The sequence below is a fragment of the Lagenorhynchus albirostris genome, chromosome 10 (genome assembly GCF_949774975.1).
Source record: "Lagenorhynchus albirostris chromosome 10, mLagAlb1.1, whole genome shotgun sequence".
NCBI lineage: Eukaryota > Metazoa > Chordata > Mammalia > Artiodactyla > Delphinidae > Lagenorhynchus > Lagenorhynchus albirostris.
The window spans coordinates 24,094,953-24,107,983 of NC_083104.1; the positions used below are offsets into that span (position 1 = coordinate 24,094,953).

At 44.7% G+C, this 13,031-nt stretch overlaps 1 long non-coding RNA gene and 1 pseudogene across 2 annotated transcripts in view; one reads left to right on the forward strand and one right to left on the reverse strand.

Annotated features, from left to right (window-relative positions):
- Positions 1-13,031, reverse strand: part of LOC132526868 (uncharacterized) — a 102,200-nt gene that overhangs the window by 71,982 nt on the left and 17,187 nt on the right. The window lies entirely within an intron of this gene.
- LOC132527972 (60 kDa heat shock protein, mitochondrial-like) lies at positions 6,997-9,199 on the forward strand (annotated as a pseudogene).

A 13,031-nucleotide genomic window follows, 5' to 3' on the forward strand; every position in this document is an offset into this window, starting at 1 on the left:
TCCTTGTATCTTCACATGAAGGAAAGTGGGCAAAGGAGCTCCCTGACCTCTTCTTATGAGGGCACTAATTCCATTCATGAGGGCTTCACCCCATGACCTAATTACCTCCACCTCTGAATCCCATCACATTGGGAGTCAAAATTTGGTGGGGAGGGGGACACAAACATTGAGTCTATAACATCCACCAGTATTTATTGAACACCTGTCCTGTGTTAGGCGCTAAGAGAAAACTGGTGGACAAATAGACCCACTTGCAGAGCTCACAAAGCTGAGTCCAGTGGAGCAGAAACATGAGAAATAATCGTAAAATAAAGATTCCATTTTAAGGTTTGACAAAAGACATAACCAGAGACCTGAGATTATTAGGATGGGACCTGATATAAATAAACTTCCAATAGATCTTCCTATTTCTGTTTGTAATAAATGTGATCACAGATGTCCTCAGAGTTAAAACATTTTAATAACACACTAATTTGACAGGAACAGTATATCTAGGTCAAAGGAAGAGTTCAGTCTCATTTGTTAGAGCTGCTTCTGATTTTCTCTGAGTTTTAATATTTTTGAGGACATGATGGAACATTACAACTGTAGGAAAAATTGCAAATGCTGAGCAAAATCTGGTTCTTATATAATTGGCAGGAAGAATCAAGAGGAAATTTAAATTTCTAAAAACAAAAATACAAAGTAAACAATATTGCAGTAGTGAATTTAGGGACAAAATATTTATGAGTCATTGCAATTCCCTAGTGAACATCTAGTTATCATTTACTGAATGCTTTCTATTTGTACAGAGTACAGGCTCAATAAATGATACCTAATTACTATGTTCTATTTTGGGGGCTCGTAATGTGGTAAGGACTCACTCAGAAATGTGGAGATGTCAAAAAGACCTGAAAAAAAAAAGCCAATCAGGAATTTCAGCTCTGTGGTAGAATGATCTCACAGGGACCCAGAAAATGGAACGCTCTAGCCTAACGGTAAGAAGAGGACCCATCTTATTTCACAGAGACCTGAATGGATGGAAGATTTCCCTAGAGCAACGGTTCTCAAAGTGTGGTCCTTGGATCACCAGCATCAGTGTCAACTAGGAATTTGTTAGCAATGCAAATTCTCAGCACCACCCCCCAGACCCACTGAATCAGAAATTCTGATGGTGCAACAAGCATCTCTGTTTTAACAGGCCCTCCAGGCAAGGGGAGAAGATTGTTTCTGGATTTCCATCACCTTTACCATCTAGGATGATTCAGACAACAGTCACCAATTAAACAGAAGTCTCAAGATAAACAAGAAGTGGAACATATAGACTGACTTACTGGAAGAGTCCAGAAGCATGGACTGTCTGTGGCAAGTTTGAGAACCATTGCCCTAGACCAGACCTGACCTGGTTAACTCTGGCTAGTCACTGCGTTTGGAAACCTTGACTTCAACAGTTACATGACTAGGCTTCTCCTCTCCTTTGGTTTTACTTCCGTAGCTAACATTTGTTTTATTTTCTCTGTATCTCAATTCAAAAGGATCTGATTGGGGCAAGTTGTTACCAGCATTCCTACTGGACAAAGCTTTGGAGTCAGGCCAGATCATAGGCCACCAGCCAACCTATAAACTGGTTGCCCTGAGGTCCCATGCCCACCCCTGGTCCAATCAGCCAAGGCCACAGAGCTGGGGCTACAGGGAAGCTACATGGGCATTGATGCTTAATGAATGGCTTGGAGCTGTTTCTTGCAGTAAGAGATTGTAGGGAATGCTCTCCCTAGAAAGGGTCTGTTGGTCCCTTGCTTTTATCACCTAGAAATATTGACTGACCTAGCATAGACATGACCCCTTGTGATACAGGTCCAAGACTGAGTTGGTTTGTACTGACATAACTGTGAAGCTGTTACAACTAAAGTCACTTATATATTAATGTGTATAAATAACCACAGATGATTGGCCGTCCATTGGACCTATTATCTTCTTCTCCAATGAACATGTCATGTTAGGCCCCTGAGGTAAGGATCAGCACCAAAATATTCCCTGGCACATAGTGAGTGCTCAATAACCATTTGTTGGGCTTCCCTGGTGGCACAGTGGTTGAGGGTCCGCCTGCCGATTCAGGGGACACAGGTTCGAGCCCTGGTCCGGGAGGATCCCACATGCCGTGGAGCGGTTGGGCCCGTGAGCCATGGCCGCTGAGCCTGCGCGTCCAGAGCCTGTGCTCCACAACAGGAGAGGCCGCAACAGTGAGAGATCCGCGTACCGCAAAAAACAAAACAAAATAAAACAAAAACTATTTGTTGAATGAATGGATGGATGGATGAGTGAGAAAAAGGAATCCACCTGGACATAGAGATTATCATGCTAAGTGAAGTAAGCCAGAGAGAGAAAGACAAATATCATATGATATCACTTATATGTGGAATCTAAAAAATAACACAAATGAACTTAACAAAACAGAAACAAACTCACAGACATAGAAAACAACCTTATGATAACCAAGGGGGAGAGCAGTGGGGAGATAAATTGGGAGTATGGGATTAGCAGATACACACTACTACATATAAAATAAACAACAAGGATTTACTGTACAGCACAGGGAACTGTATTCAATATCTTGTAATAACATCAATATAATGGAAAAGAATCAAATATATATATATATAAAAAACTGAATTACTTTGCTGTACACCTGAAACTATCAGTATATTGTAAATCAACTATAATTCAAATTTTTAAAAAATTTATCTTTGGCTGTGCTGGGTCTTCGTTGCTGTGCGCGGGCTCCCTCTAGCTGCATCAAGTGGGGGCCGCCCTTCATTCTGGTGCGCAGGCCTCTCACTGCGGTGGCCTCTCCCGTTGCGGAGCACGGCCTCTAGGCACGCCGGCTTCAGTAGTTGTGGCTTGCGGGCTCTAGAGCGCAGGCTCAGTAATGGTGCATGGGCTTAGTTGCTCCGCGGCACGTGGGATCCTCCTAGACCAGGGCTCGAACCCATGTCCCCTACATTGGCAGGCAGATTCCTAACCACTGCACCACCGGGGAAGCCCCTATAATTCAATTTTTTTTAAAAAAAGAATCCATCTATTTGTTGTGGTGGGGGGAAGGTTAACACACACACAAAAAAAGTTAACAAAAAACAATTTTTGATTCTTGTATTCAGTCTCAGGTTTAAAACTTTTGATTGAACAGCCTATATTTATATAGACTGTTGTTGAGAACATTTTATACAGCTTTCAAACAAAGGAGCATACATAATATTTGTTGCAGCTTTGTGTAAAGTAGCTAAAGGTTACAGCCTAAATGACTCTCTATGGGAGCTTGGTTAAATAAAGCACAGAACCAAACAATGGAATAGTCTGGAGCTGTTTCATAATTTTTTTTTTTTTTTTTTTTTTTTTTTGCGGTACGCGGGCCGCTCACCGCTGCGGCCTCTCCCGTTGCGGAGCACAGGCTCCGGATGCGCAGGCTCAGCGGCCATGGCTCACCGGCGCAGCTGCTCCGCGGCACGTGGCATCCCCCCGGACCGGGGCATGAACCCGCGTCCCCTGCGTCGGCAGGCTGACTCTCAACCACTGTGCCACCAGGGAAGCTCGCTGTTTAATAATTTTAAATGAATTTCCTCATTAGTGTATGAAAGGTGTTTGCTACCATTGTTTCATTTCACTGATTAAACCAACTGATTTACTCACCCTTGTTTGCAGGTAGCAGTGAAATGAAGAATGAAAAATTCCTAGCCACGTAGCCATATTTAAGAAGCAGCTTTTTCATTAAAAAAAAATCTGAAACGTAATATTGCCCATCAACTATATTTCAATTGAAATAAAAAATAAGGAAGCAAAAAAAAGAATAAGAAAGCAGCTTATATCTTTTCTGATATGGAACAACCTCTGAGATATATTTGTGAGCAAAAAAAGCAAGATGCTGACAGCATATAGCAGCATTTGTGTAAATTAAAAGGGAGATCTATGTACAGACTATCGTAAGAAGTACATATAAGAAGCCTGTAAAGGAATTAGAATGTTGCCTTTGGGGAAGAGAACTGAGAAGAATGAGATGGAGATGCCCTTCTCACTGTCTACCCCTTCATACTGTTGTCATTTTTAAGAAAACATGTATGTTTACTTATTCAAAATGTCATTAACATACTTAAGGCGTTAACTCTTGGAAGATTTCACTTAAAAATAATTAGGAGAATATGGATCTTGCAGCAATTACACCTGCATTCTGATTTCCTGTACATGCTACTATACTTTTAGAGGACAGAAAATTGTTTCTGCATTTCTATTACCTTTACCATCTAGGAAGATTTGGCCACCACATACAGAAGTCTCAATTTCAATAATAAACAGAATGTATGGACTTACTTCATGGACGAGTCCAGAAACATGGCAGGATTCAGGTGCAATTCGATTCTGAGGTTCACCATCTTTTGGGGCGTCACCGCTCTCTCCATTCAATTCTCTCAATCTGGCCTCCTCTGAACTAGCACTGGCCCCAGGGTGGCACGCCCTATTGGTGGCAAAAATCACCACTGCTGTTCCAGGTGCTGCCGCTACCACGCAGCCCAGCATGAAGGAAGCCTCTGTCCCAGCATTCCAAGTGCAGCGCCCGAGGTTCGCTCCAGGAACCAGCCTAGCTGCCACGTGCAGCCAGGCATCCGTGACTGTGGCCAGGTGAACAGAATGGGCTGCACCTGGCTTCCCTGCTCCTACCCTGGGGAGGGTAGAATTCACTTCCCTGGTACCACAGGCGGCCTCAAATGCAGGATTGGGAAGGAAGAACCGGGGAGTAGAGGCTGATAGGAAATACCAGGAATTGTCCCCCAAAAGTTGATCTTCAGCTTTGCAAAAATGAGGGCTTGGCTAAATCTCTGCACTTTGTCCCAGAGTTATGCTATACACCCCCTCCCTTTTTTTTTTTTTTTTTTTTCTCACAGTGAAGATGCCTTGGCAATCAGTCTACTGGCTGGGCAACCGGTGTCTTAGATAACATCACACGTTTTTTTGTTTTTGTTTTTGTTTTTTTGCGGTACACGGGCCTCTCACTGCTGTGGCTTCTCCCGTTGCGGAGCACAGGCTCCGGACGCGCAGGCTCAGCGGCCATGGCTCACGGGCCCAGCCGCTCCGCGGTATGTGGGATCCCCCCGGAACGGAGCACGAACCCGTGTCCCCTGCATCGGCAGGCGGACTCTCAACGACTGCACCACCAGGGAAGCCCCATCACACGTTCTTGAAATAAAAAAACAATATTGTTTTCTCGTCTGACAGTTTGACTCTTTAATACTATGCAATGAGCACCCATCCTAGAAGTACACTATCACCAAGTCAAGATGAAAACGTCATCTTAGTATGACAAAGGGAGAAGAGTGCCATTTGGACTCTGCTTCTCCGTGGGAGGAGAGCTCCATGGTCACAGTCGGCTTTTATCTGCGATTTTGAAACGTAAATCTCAGCTTTGAATACTGCCGAGTTTGCTGGCCTTTTCTGAACCCAGAATCTGACAGAGCCAACTACTCACAAAATGCGAGCTGCTTGTTACCACTGAGGCTCTCAGCTGGTTGTGAGATTGCTGGAGATATTAGCCAGCCACGGAGCCCACAAATACAAACCGTGCCCTTGCAGGGGGCCACACCTGGGGTACGAGCTGGGGATAGTGTAGTGAAAGGAGACAGGGTCCTGGCCCCCTGGAACTTGCTCCAGCAGGGAAGGCAGACAGTGAACATACTCATTTAAACAGTTAAGTAATTACAAACTGCAGAAACCCTCTGCGATTTGTCCCCTGCTCATACCCTCCTGCTTATCAAGGACGCTTTCCCCCTCATTCTCTGCAAGGCAGATGCCTGGATCTTTTATGTCCTAAACCAGCCCTGATCCCATCTACCCCTCTGAACACACATACTTCGATCACACACTGTTCCCTATACAGGAAATAGCCTCCCTAATACCCTACCACCTCCTTCCCCTTCACCAGGTTAACCTCGCTTTCTTCTTTGGATTTCAGTTTAAACTACACTTCCTAAGGGAATCCTTCCCTGAGATTCGATCAGCTATTTTTATAGGATCTTCCAGCCCCATCTGTGCTTCCCTCTTGGCACATGGGCTCTTCAGAATTAGACATCTATGTGGGAGATATTTGATTACTCTCTGCCTCCACAACCAGACTCTACAATCCAAGAAGGTAAAACCAGTGTCTAGTGTTTTCACCTTTGTATTTTCATGCCATACCAAGCATGCTCCACCCCAGGGCCTTTGCCCGTGCTGGTCCCTCCACCTGGAACACTGTCTCCCAGATGGCCACATGGTCCACTCTCTGACTTCCTTCAGGTTTCTGATCAGATATGAACCTAGCCATGAGGCCTTCCCTGACTCCTTTACACAAAATACCAGTCCCAACTCAGGGCATCCCAATTCCCTTTAGCTTGCCCTGCACAGCACCTCTACTATTCAAAGACTCTATTTTCTTCATTTTTGTATTGCTCCACTAACATGGAAGCTCCATGAGAATAGAGCTTTCATTCATTTCGTTGACTACATTTTCCTTGGAAGCTCACCTGTCTGGTACATATTAGGTGCTCAGTAAATATTTATTGAATGAATGGCTGAATCAGTACCTACTGCTTAGAAAACTGTCATCACATAGTAAGCACTCAGTAAATATTTTTGAGTGAATAAGTGCCTGTATGAAGAAGTATAGGTGCTGCTCAAACAAATGCAGAACATTTAACCTCCTTGTAAGTCATATAAGGCATATAGAATAAAAAAGGGGTTTCAGCCATTTTGATTACATTATGCCAATATAGGCATACCTCAGAGACACTGCGGGTTCGGTTCCAGACCATTGCAATAAAGTGAACATCGCAATAAACCAAGTTGCTAGGAATTTTTGGCTTCCTAATGCCAATAGTTATGTTTATACTATACCATAGTCCATTAAGTGTGCAATAGCATTATGTCTAAAAGAACAATGTCACTCGCCACCGACGGCCTGTCTCGTCGCCCACTAGCCGTGCCGCTGCCCAAGAAATGCTTCGATTGCCCGCAGTCCTTCGCCAGATTAGGCCAGTGTCCAGGGCACTGGCTCCTCATCTCACTCGGGCTTATGCCAAAGACGTAAAATTTGGTGCAGATGCCCGAGCCTTAATGCTTCAAGGTGTAGACCTTTTAGCTGATGCTGTAGCCGTTACTATGGGGCCAAAGGGAAGGACGGTGATTATTGAACAGAGTTGGGGAAGTCCCAAAGTGACAAAAGATGGTGTGACTGTTGCATAGTCCGTTGACTTAAAAGATAAATATAAAAATATTGGCGCGAAACTTGTTCAAGATGTTGCCAATGACACAAACGAAGAGGCTGGGGATGGCACCACTACTGCGACTGTACCGGCACGCTCCATTGCTAAGGAAGGCTTCGAGAAGATTAGCAAAGGTGCTAATCCCGTGGAAATCAGGAGAGGTGTGATGTTAGCTGTTGATGCTGTAATTGCTGAACTTAAGAAGCAGTCTAAACCTGTGACAACCCCGGAAGAGATCGCCCAGGTTGCTACGATTTCTGCAAATGGAGACAAAGAAATCGGCAGCATCATTTCTGATGCGATGAAAAAGTTTGGAAGAAAGGGCGTTATCACAGTAAAGGATGGAAAAACACTGAATGATGAATTAGAAATTATTGAAGGCATGAAGTTTGATAGAGGGTATATCTCTCCATAATTAATACATCAAAAGGTCAGAAATGTGAATTCCAAGATGCCTATGTTCTGTTAAGTGAAAAGAAAATTTCTAGTGTCCAGTCCATTGTTCCTGCTCTTGAAATTGCCAATGCTCACCGTAAGCCCTCGGTCATAATTGCTGAAGATGTGGATGGAGAAGCTCTAAGTACACTCGTTTTGAATAGGCTGAAAGTTGGTCTTCAGGTTGTAGCAGTCAAAGCTCCAGGTTTTGGTGACAATAGAAAGAACCAGCTTAAAGACATGGCTATTGCTACTGGTGGTGCAGTATTTGGAGAAGAAGGACTAACTCTAAATCTTGAAGATGTTCAGCCTCATGACTTAGGAAAAGTTGGAGAGGTCATTGTGACCAAAGATGATGCCATGCTCTTGAAAGGAAAAGGTGACAAGGCTCAAATTGAAAAGCGTATTCAAGAAATCATCGAGCAGTTAGATATTACAACTAGTGAATATGAAAAGGAAAAATTGAATGAACGTCTGGCAAAACTCTCAGATGGTGTTGCTGTGCTAAACGTTGGTGGGACAAGTGATGTTGAAGTGAATGAAAAGAAAGACAGAGTTACAGATGCCCTTAATGCTACATGAGCTGCTGTTGAAGAAGGCATTGTTTTGGGAGGGGGCTGTGCCCTGCTTCGGTGCCTTCCAGCCTTGGATTCAATAACTCCAGCTAATGAAGATCAAAAAATTGGTATAGAAATAATTAAAAAAGCACTCAAAATTCCTGCAATGACCATTGCTAAAAATGCAGGTGTCGAAGGATCATTGATAGTTGAGAAAATTTTGCAAAGTTCTTCAGAAGTTGGTTATGATGCTATGCTTGGAGATTTTGTGAATATGGTGGAAAAAGGAATCATTGATCCAACTAAGGTTGTAAGAACTGCATTACTGGATGCTGCTGGAGTGGCCTCTCTGTTAACTACAGCAGCAGTTGTAGTCACAGAAATTCCTAAAGAAGAGAAGGATCCTGTAATGGACGGAATGGGTGGGATGGGGGGTGGGATGGGAGGTGGGATGGGAGGTGGCATGTTCTAATTCCTAGAATAGGGCTTTGCCATCATTAATGAGCTGTGAGAGGAAGCCCGAGGCAGCGTTCCTCATCAATAACTTTGAGAGGTCAGTTGAAGGAGATGACTGAAGAAAAGGCTGGCTGATGTTTAAGAAAATCACTATAACCATCAGTTACTGGTTTCAGCTGACAACATAGAATGGTTTACTGCTGTCATTGTCCATGCCTACAGATAATTTATTTTGTATTTTTGAATAAAGACATTTGTACATTCCTGGTAAATGAGTATAAGAGCCATGCACCAATGTACTGCTTTCAACTTAAATCACTGAGGCATTTTTACTACTATTCTGTTAAAATCAGGATTTTAGTGATTGCCATCAACAGATGAGAAGTTAAGAAGCAGCCTTTCTGTGGAGAGTAAGAATAATTGTGTACAGAGTAGAGCAATATCCAATTATGTGACAACCTTTGTGTAATAAAAATTGTTTAAAGTTAAAAAAAATAAATAAAAGAACAATGTATTTATCTTAATTAAAAAATACTTCATTGCTAAAAAATGCTAACCATCACCTGAGCTTTTTTGCTGGTGGAGGGACTTGCCTTCATGTCGATGGCTGCTGACTGATCAGGGTGGTGGTTGCTGAAGGCTGGGGTGGCTGTGACTATGTCTTTTTAAAAAAAATAAATTTATTTATTCATTTATGTATTTTTGGCTGCGTTGGGTCTTCGTTGCTGCATGCAGGCTTTCTCTAGTTGTGGTGAGTGGGGGCTATTCTTCATTGCGGTGTGCAGACTTCTCATTGCGGTGGCTTCTCTTATTGCAGAGCATGATCTCTAGGCGTACGGTCTCCAGTAGTTGTGGCACACGGGCTCAGTAGTTGTGGCTCACAGGCTCCAGAGTGCAGGCTCAGTAGTTGTGGCTCACGGGCTTAGTTGCTCCGTGGCATGTGGGATCTTTCCAGACCAGGGCTCAAACCCGTGTCCCCGGCACTGGCAGGTGGCAGGTGGGTTCTTAACCACTGCGCCACCAGGGAAGTCCTATGGCAATGTCTTAAAATAAGACAACAATGAAATTTGCCACACTACAATTGGCACAAGAGTGCCATACCACTCTTACTTTACCAAATGATTTCTCTGTAACATGCAATGCTGTTTGATAGTCACAGTAGAACTTCCTTCAACTTGGAGCCAACCTTCTCAAGCCCTGCTGCTGCTTTATCAATTAAATTTATGTCATATTCTAAATCCTTTGTTGTCATTTTGATAATCCTCACAGCATCTCCTCCAGGAGTAGATTCCATCTCAAGAAACCATTTTCTGTGCATAAAAAGCAACTCCTCATCCATTCAAGTCTTATCCTGAGACTGCAGCAATTCAGTCACATCTTCAGGCTCTACTTCTAATTCTAGCTCTCTTGCTATTTCCACCAGAGCTGTGGTAACTTCCTTCACTGAAGTTTTGGACCCCTCAAAGTCATACATGAGGGTTGGAACAGACTTCTTCCAAACTCCTGTTAATATTGATACTTGATCTCTATTAATATTGACCTCTTCCTATGAATCTTGAATGTTCTTAATGGCATCAGAACGGTGAATCCTTTCCAGAAGGTTTTCGATTTTGCCCACATCCATCAGAGGAATCACTATCTATGGCAGCTATAGCCTTATGAAATATATTTCCTAAATAATAAGATTTGGAAGTAAAAATGACTCCTTGATCCACGAGCTGCAGAATGGATGCTATGTTAGCAGGCATGAAAACAACATTAATCTTGTTGTACGTCTCCTTCAGAGCTCTTGGGTGACCAGGTGCACTGTCAATGAGCAGTAACATTTTGAAAGGAATCTTTTTTTTTCTGAGGAGTAGTTCTCAACAGTGGGCTTAAAATATTCAGTTAACCATGTTGTAAACAGATGTGCTAGCTGTCATCCAGGCTTTGCTGTTGCATTGATGGAACACAGGCAGAGTAGATTTAGCATAGTTCTTAAGGGCCCTAGGATTCTCAGAATGGTAAATGAGCATTGGCTTCAATGGCAAATCACCAGCTGCTTTAGCCATAACAAGAGAGTCAGCCTGTCCTTTGAAGCTTTGAAGCCAGATATTGACTTCTCCTCTCTAGCTATTGAAATCCTAGATGGCATCTTCTTCCAAGGGAAAGTTGTTTTATCAACATTGAAAATCTCTTGTTCAGTATAGCCACCTTCATAAATTATCTTAGCTAGATATTCTGGATACTTGCTGTAGCTTCTACATCAGCACTTGCTGCTTCACCCTGCACTTTTACGTTACAGAGATGGCTTCTTTCCTTAGGCCTCGTGAACCAACCTCTGATAGCTTCAAACGCTTGTTCTGCAGCTTCCTCACTTCTCTCAGCCTTCATAGAATAGAAGAGAGTTAGGACCTGGCTCTAGATTAGGCTTTGGCTTAAGGGAATGTTGTGGCTGGTTTGATCTTCTATCCAGACCACTAACACTTTCTCCATATCAGCAGTAAGGCTGTTTCACTTTCTTATCATTTATGGGTTCACTGGAGCAGCGCTTGTAATATTCTTCAAGAACGTTTCCTCTGGGTTCACAACTTGGCTAACTGTTTGGTGCAAGAGGCCTGACTTTTGGCCTGTCTATGCTTTTGACTTGCCTTCCTCACTAAGCTTCATCATTTCTAGTGTTTGATTTAAAATGAGAGACATGTGAAGATTGCTGGGGAAGATGGCGGAAGAGTAAGACGCGGAGATCAGCTTCCTCCCCACAGATACACCAGAAATACATCTACACGTGGAACAACTCCTACAGAACACCTACTGAACGCTGGCAGAAGACCTCAGACCTCCCAAAAGGCAAGAAACGCCCCCCCCCCCCCGTACCTGGGTAGGGCAAAAGAAAAAAGAATAAACAGAGACAAAAGGATAGGGAAGGGACCTGCACCAGTGGGAGGGAGCTGTGAAGGAGGAACGGTTTCCCCACACTAGGAAGCCCCTATGAAGGCGGAGACTGCGGGTGGCGGAGGGGGAAAGCTTCGGAGCTGCAGAGGAGAGCACAGCAACAGGGGTGCGGAGGGCAAAGCGGAGAGATTCCCGCACAGAGGATCGGTGCCGACTGGCACTCACCAGGCCGAGAGGCTTGTCTTCTCACCCGCCAGGGCGGGCGGTGCTGGGAGTTGAGGCTCGGGCTTCGGTCGGAGCGCAGGGAGAGGACTGGGGTTGGCGGCGTGAGCACAGCCTGCAGGGGGTTGGTGCGAAGCGGCTAGCCGGGAGGGAGTCCGGAGAAAGGGGTGGACTTGCCGAAGAGGCAAGAGACTTTTTCTTCCCTCTTTGTTTCCTGGTGCGCGAGGAGAGGGGATTAAGAGCGCTGCTTAAAGGAGAGCCAGAGACAGGCGCGAGCCGCGGCTTAAAGCGTGGACAGCAGAGACGGGCATGGGACGCTAAGGCCGCTGCTGCCGCCACCAAGAACCCTGTGTGCGAGCACAGGTCACTAGCCACACCCCACTTCCGGGAAGCCTGTGCAGCCCGCCACTGCCCGGGTCCCGGGACCCAGGGACAGCTCCCCCGGAAGAACGCACAGCGCGCCTCACGCTGGTGCAACGTCACGCCGGCCTCTGCCGCCGCAGGCCCGCCCCGCACTCCGTGCCCCACCCCACCCCCCGCCCCGCTCCGCCCCGCCCCGCCCCGGCCTGAGTGAGCCAGAGCCCCCAAATCAGCGGCTCCTTTAACCCTTTCCTGTCTGAGCAGAGAACAGACGCCCTCCGGCTACCTACACGCACAGGCGGGGCCCAATCCAAAGCTGAGCCCCTGGAAGCTGTGAGAACAAAGAAGAGAAAGGGAAATCTCTCCCAGCAGCCTCAGAAGCAGCGGATTAAAGCTCCACAATCAACTTGATGTACCCTGCATCTGTGGAATACCTGAATAGACAACGAATCATCCCAAATTGAGGAGGTGGACTCTGAGGGGAAGATTTATGATTTTTTTCACCGTTTCCTCTTTTTGTGACTGTGTATGTGTAAGCTTCTGTGTGAGATTATGTCTCTATAGCTTTGCTTCCACCATTTGTCCTAGGGTTCTATCCGTCCTTTTTTTTTAATTTTTTCTTTTTTTCTCTTAAAAATTATTTTTTATTTTAATAACTTTATTATATCTTACTTTATTTTATTTCACTTTATCTTCTTTCTTTTTTTCCTTCCCTCCTTCCTTCCTTCCTTCCTTCCTCCCTCCCTCCCTCCTTTCTTTCTTTCTTTCTTTCTACTTCTACTAATTATTTCTTTCTACTTTATCTCCCTTTTATTCTGAGCCGTGTGGATGAAAGGCTCTTCGTGCTGCAGCCAGGAGTCAGTGC